We start from the raw sequence: 6,698 nt of genomic DNA, 5'->3' as shown, positions 1-6,698 counted from the left end.
ACATATAAGGATATCGGTCCACAGAAGACACAGAACAAATGCCAGCTGTTCCGGTAGCTTCTGGAGGGAGGTAGAGCTTGCCTTTCAGTCACCCTGCTGGCTGAAGTGTCATTAGAAAGAACAAAGTGTTGAGAGATGCCTCCTGAGCTGAGTTGATGCTGACAGGAGCTGTAACCGTCTGCCTCTAGAAAAAACTCTCAGCAAGCTGTCTGGCCCAGGGGAAATCCAGCCCTGACAATCTGCCCAGACTCTGCAAGATGTTTCCTGATTGTTGATGTTCTTGAGGACATGCAACAGCTGAGCTCACCCTTCTTCCCATCATTTGGCAGCATCTGTCCCAGTCCTTACCGACAGTGAAAGAGTAAGGACACTGGGGGCATGCCTTTAGACTGCCAACCTTTGACAAGTTAATGGGGCCTCTTACAAGTCAGATTCAATATCAGCTTCCTGCCAAGGCACCAAGAGGTCTTGGTGTATTTTGTTTGGTTGGTTAATTGGTTGGTTTGGGGGAGGGATTTGTAGAGAGCAGCACTGGTCTTCAGGCTCTGGAAGGTTCCTATCCTTTGTTCTGTGTTTCATTACTATATAGTAGGGCATGGCACATAGTGAGCATTCATAAGCACTAGGTGGATGGACGCCTGAATAGAAGATGAGTGAATGGGTAGGTTGATGGATGGATGCCTGAATAGATGGATAAATGGATGGGTGGGTAGGTAGATAGGTGGATGGATGGGTAGATGGATGAGTAGGTTGACGGGTATGGGTGTGAGGGTGAGTGAATAGATGGATAAATTGATGGATAAATGGATGGATAGATAGATGGATAGATGGATGGATAGATGAATGGATAAATGGATGGGTAAATGGATGGATAAATGGATGGGTAGGTGAATGGTAGTTGTGTAGGTGGATGGGTAGATGTATAGGTGGGTAGGTGGATAGATGAATGATCAGAGTATTGAGAATATAAGTGAAAATTATTTCTTTCCTGCTAAAAAATTCCAAAAGCACGTAAGATCCTGGCCCTAGGACACAGTGATGTGGGCTCTGGGAAAACCTATAAGGACCCTTGACATGGGTGGACCCCTAATAATCTTTAGACCCAGATCAAGCCATTGCTCAGACATATGTAAGACATATATTATAGAGGTTGGGACTGCAAGCCAGCCCAGCCTCATCTGGTTCATTGTAAGTGAAGGTTTGAGCCTCTGTTTCTTCCCCACAATGAGGACATAGATATGGCACCTCCTTGTAGAGTCTTAGAATATTTTTCAGATAAAGCAATCTGCAAAGTCTGACAGGTACTCGTCCTCAATCAAAATGCCCTTTCATTTATAACACAAACACCTCGTAATGCACAAACACCTACTATTAATATCATTATCTGGAGCAGAGAACCTTCTAGAAAGAACAAGACATTTGCCTTTATTTCCTTGAATTATTTCCTGACACCTTCCCTTCATGATCCCTGAGAACCCCAGGAAACCAAATGGCACCCTCATTCCACCTATCTTGGGGAGACACAGTGGCCATATTGTAAAAAGCATGGTCGAGACCCCAGCTCTGCTGAGTCAACTTGCACCTCAGTTTCCCCATCTTTAAAATGGAAATGACATTGTGCCTTGTATAAGACCTTTTAAGACCTTTTTTTTTTTAACCACAAGCTGTTAACAGTAAAATCATCTGGGGACAGTCTCAATGAGGGATTGCCTACATCAGGCTGGCATGGAGGTGGGGTTGTCTTGGTTGCCTTAACTGATGTGGGAGGACCCACCGTGAATGTGGACGGCACCTTCGGGTCCCAACCAGACAAACGGGCCCAGAAGGAGGAAAGCTTCTCCTTTTGCCCCCTTGGCTTTCACTCTGGCTGCGGAGTGCATCCACCCCGTTGCTGCCATCACCGTCCCTTTGCTGATTTAAGAACCAGACTCTCAGAGCTTTCAACATGGACTGAAGACCAGCAGCATGTCAGGTCTTCGGTACCATATTGGGATGCTGAGGCATCCAATTCCACAGACTGAGCAACCATGAGGTCCTCAGGCTCAGGTGTGAGACAGCCATTGTTGGACTGCTCTCTCTGTATTGTGTAAATCAGTTTAATAAAACCCTCTTTTCGTGTGTGTTAATTCTATTGATTCTGTGTCTCCCCCACATGCCCACCCAGAAAACCTCAACTAATATACCAGGTGGGTCAACTACAAAACACCGGACAGGAACAACTTCAGGAAGGAAGGGTCTATTCCGGATCACAGTTCAAGGATGCACAGTCCATCATGGCAGGCAAGGCGTCCCAGCAGACGCTTGAGACAACCGGTCACATGGCATCTGCAGTCAGGAAACAGAGAGAGATGGACACTTGTGCTTGGCTCACTTTCTCCTGTAGGATGGTACTGTCCACATTTATGGTGGGTCCATTCACCTACTTAGCCAAATTTAGGAGACTCCCTCACAGACATGCCCGGAGGCTTGTCTTCTAAGTGATTCAAGATCCTGGCAAGTTGGCAATCAGTATTAATGATCGCATCAAGATTAAATCAAGACCCTGGTCTGGGTAGATGCTCTGGCTAATCTGCCCTTTGCTCTAAAGAGGCAACAGGAAGTGAATTCTGATTTGGGCCAAAGTGCAGGAGAGACCTCAGGGGAGGGCTGGGCAGCCGGAGAGGACTCTCCTCTCAGGTGAATCTTACAGGATGGGGCACAGGCTTCAGACAGAAAGCAGCCCTTGGGAATTAAGTCACCATGTGTTCCGGAAGCTGGAGGGAAGGGGGACAGAGAGGGAACTCTGGCTACTCAGTCTGTACATGGTGCTGTAAACAGGTGGTCACAGCCTGTACTCCGTGGGGTTCGTGGGGTTCGATCAAAGCCAGGCTTTTGACTGGAATGCTGCCACCCCAGGCACAGCAGATGATAATCAGGCAAGATCAGATGTCACAAGTCTAGTGGGGGGCTGGTGAGAGCTGTGTGAATGATATGTAGAGGCCTGAGTGAAGGGATATAGGGGTGGATTTTAGATGCAGGGTGTCACCACCTCCTGCCTTCTATCCTTCCAACTCTTCCCTTGGTGGCCACGTGACCATTTTAAAAAAGATTGGACCACATCTCTCTACTTAAAAGCTTTCTGATGACCCTTAAGATTAAAGCCAAATTCCTCAACCTGTTCCATGCTGTTTCTTGTTCTCTCTGCTCCAACCACACTGTCCATCCATGCATCCCATCACAGGGCCTTTGCATACGCTTTCCTCACTGCTGGAGGCTGCTGCTCTTCCTCTTCTGGTTAACACATACCCAGTGGGACCTCAACTCGAACAGATTTCTCAGTTAGGACAACTTCTGTGGCCAGTCAGCACCATGCAACTCTCAGGCATTAATTAGCAGTTTTCTCTTTCACTGAAATGGAAGCCCCATGATGGTGGGCCCTGGGATGTTTTTTGTTTTTGGTTTTTGGTTTTTGGTTTTTCGAGACAGGGTTTCTCTGTGTAGCTTTGGATCCTATCCTGTGACTCACTCTGTAGACCAGGCTGGCCTCGAACTCACAGAGTTCCGCCTGCCTCTGCCTCCCGAGTGCTGGGATTAAAGGTGTGCGCCACCACTGCCCAGCCCTATGATGTTTCTTACTCCCTCATTATAGCCACAGTGCTGGACACTAAGCACCAGGTATGGGGATGCACTGTGGTGCTGTATCCACCACTGTGCTGTATCCACCACTGTGGAGGACACAGGCAGGGACTCTTTCAGAACCAGAGATCAGCCTTGAGAACAAAGATGTCGCTGTGAACTCTGTTCCTACCCCACCATTAGCAGCCCCAGAGCCTCTTTCGGGCTGGCATCCCCTGGCAACATCGACAGCAGCCAGGCATGACCTGATGCTTATCTGAAACACACCGGCTGGGCCCAGTTGCAGAGGAGCTGAGGCAGACACCATGGCAACAGTCAGCTCCTCAGAGGCCCAGAACAGCTCCCAGGGATATCCAATCAGATTTCTCTGCTCTCTGGAAATTGGCCCGGGGTCCGAGTTTAGAATGATGAAAGTCTTTGAGGGAGTGAATGCACCTTTAAATTGCTGAGAAAAACATCACTGTCACTGATTGCCTGGGAGAAGAACCCAGGGGAGCCACTGGAGCTCCGGCCTGACCCATAGACCTGCCCACAGAGACGTTCCTTCAGGGCCCTGAGGTTTCTCAGGCAGGGATAGGGAGCCACACCCTGGAGTAGGTCAAAAAAGGCTCCCCTCCTCCACACAGATTAGGTGGGGTTGTGGAGACAGGTGGGTGTGTCCTTCCACCTGCCTGTGTCTAGGATCCTCATTTATACAGGGAAGATCAAAAGCAAGACTCTTGGGGAGCCATTGTGAGGCCTGGATCTGTTACTTAGGTGAGCACCCTGGAGCATGGAAGGCCTGAGTCTTCACTGCCTGGGTGCTGCTGGTGTGAGCAGGACGCTGTGAAGACGGACTGTGACGTCTTCTGTGGAGTCTCCATGGAGTCGGCAACATCCCAAGAGTGGCCTGCCTGGTGCTTTCAAAAGGCTGGAAGCAAACATTGCTCTTCTGGGTGCTCATGAATGTGGCTCACATGGCCTAGCAGAGGAGACTCTATCCAGTTCAATGTCTTAAGTCTTGGACAGGCTGGGGGGGCGGGGTAGGGGTCTTCTTAGCAACCACTTTCCAGAGCCAGCTAGTGAGGGCCAGAGAGCTCAGATAACTTCCTGGGCTGTCAGGCCATGAAGTCAGACATTCTCACCAAATCAACCATGAAGGCATCACTGAAGTTGCTCACTCACCTACCCACCACCAAGGACCACTGTGAGCCACCCTTGGCCTGAAAGCCACAGCTTCAGGCAGAATGCCTTCTGGCTTGATCAGCTTTGCCTGGATAACTATATTGGCTGGCCTGCGTGGTTCCCCCAAGTCACCATCAGGGATTAGGAACCTCGAGCAAGCGAGGGCTACTGGCAGAATGCACCGGGACAATATCCGGGTGAACAGACACCCCTTGCTCTAAGCACCCCCCTGTCTCCACTGTGATTAAGAAGACTCAGCACAGGCCAGAAACAGCCCCCTACAGCCAGCCGATGGTCCTGCTTCCAGCCCACGGTTCGTGTGCCGCTGTGAGTGCCGACTGTGCTCATGACTAGTCCCCAGAAGGGGATTCTAGGGCTTTCTGGTCTCTGTCTAAGCCAACTCCAGAAGTGTAGGCTGAGCCTAAATCCCCTTTTCAGGATTCAAGAATGGAAGGAATACAGATGTGTTTACTATGTCAGAACAACTTGATTGTCACCGAGAGCAAGGGGTCATGGTGAAGTCGGTCAGTCACCGGTAGATGTCATGAACATGATACACATGTTCTAGTCACCTGGACTCCCTACAAGTGGGTAGTAGAGACATCTGATAGCCACAGTTGGAAGTGCATGGTGGGTAGGTGGGGGGTAGCCTAAACACTTTCAAACCAATCTGTCATCTGGTCAGCAGCATACCCTTGGGTTACTGACAGAGGGATGTGTACAGTTTTTTGTGGGTGCTCAAACCAGGCTTGAACCTACACTGGGGTGCTATAGCCCTGGGTTCCCCAAAAATAAAGGCTCAAGACATTGAGATCATGTCTTTCCCCCTTCTGTCCTTCCTGTGTGACACCATGCTGGAGTGGCATGGGGGTAGAAGAATTTGTTCCTGTGATTCCTAATTGCTAAGTGTCTGTGACATGCCAGGCCCGGAGTCAGGGACAGCCTTTCTGAGGAAGATAGAGATATATAATTTTTATTTATTTTTGTGTGCTTGCTTACTTGTATGCACCACGTACATGCAGTGCCTGCAGAGGCCAGAAGGGGGGATTTGATCCTTGGAACTAGAGTTACAGGTGGTTGTGAGCCTCCCAGTATAGGCACTAGGAACCAAACTCGGGTCCCCAGCTCTTAACCATGCAGGCATACCTCCATCCCCAAGGAAGCGGTATTTGTGCTAAAGCTTTAAGGAGCCATCCATATAAAAAATGAGGAGCAGAGCATTCCAGAAGGGAAGGCAGGGTCAGAGGGAGACCCTGTACATTGGACTCGAAGGACCAAGAAGGAAGTAGCTGGACCCCAGGTCAGAAAGGGAGAAAGAGGGAGGCGAGGAGAAGAGAGGAGAGGGAACGGGGTTAAGTTCTTCAAGAACAGGGCGAGGGCTTTTATTCAGTGTCGTTTAATCTCTAAAGTGTTTAAACGGAGCAGAGGAGTGATTTAATTTTGGTTGTTAAAATGTCTCTCGGCTGCTGAGCGAGAAGTGCACATTGTGGGGAGGCTCAAGGGAAGAACAGCAAGGGATCTCTGCACAGGGGCCCAGGGAAGAGGTAAAGGCTCGGGGCTCAGGCTAGCAGAGGGCAGGGGGGATGGGAAGAGCACGGACTTAAGAGAGTTTGGAAAGTGAACAAACATCTTGTTTATGGACTAACCGTGGGTACCTTGCTGGTTCCATATCATCATCATCATCATCATCATCATCATCATCATCATCATCAAATAGGTATTAGGGAGATGGCCTAGTGGACAAATACTTGCCATGGAAGAGTGAGGACTGGAGTTCAGATCCTCAGCACCCATATGAAAAGCTGGGCAGCTGAGGACAGGTGTGGGTGGGTGTGGGCAAGTATGGCGGCCTCCTACAGTCTCAGTACTCAGAAGGCAGAGACAGTGCCCCTGGGCTAGTGAACTGGAATCCCTGGAAT

The sequence above is a fragment of the Peromyscus leucopus genome, chromosome 2, assembly GCF_004664715.2.
Source record: "Peromyscus leucopus breed LL Stock chromosome 2, UCI_PerLeu_2.1, whole genome shotgun sequence".
NCBI classification, from domain to species: domain Eukaryota; kingdom Metazoa; phylum Chordata; class Mammalia; order Rodentia; family Cricetidae; genus Peromyscus; species Peromyscus leucopus.
Note: the sequence above shows the minus strand (reverse complement) of the source record.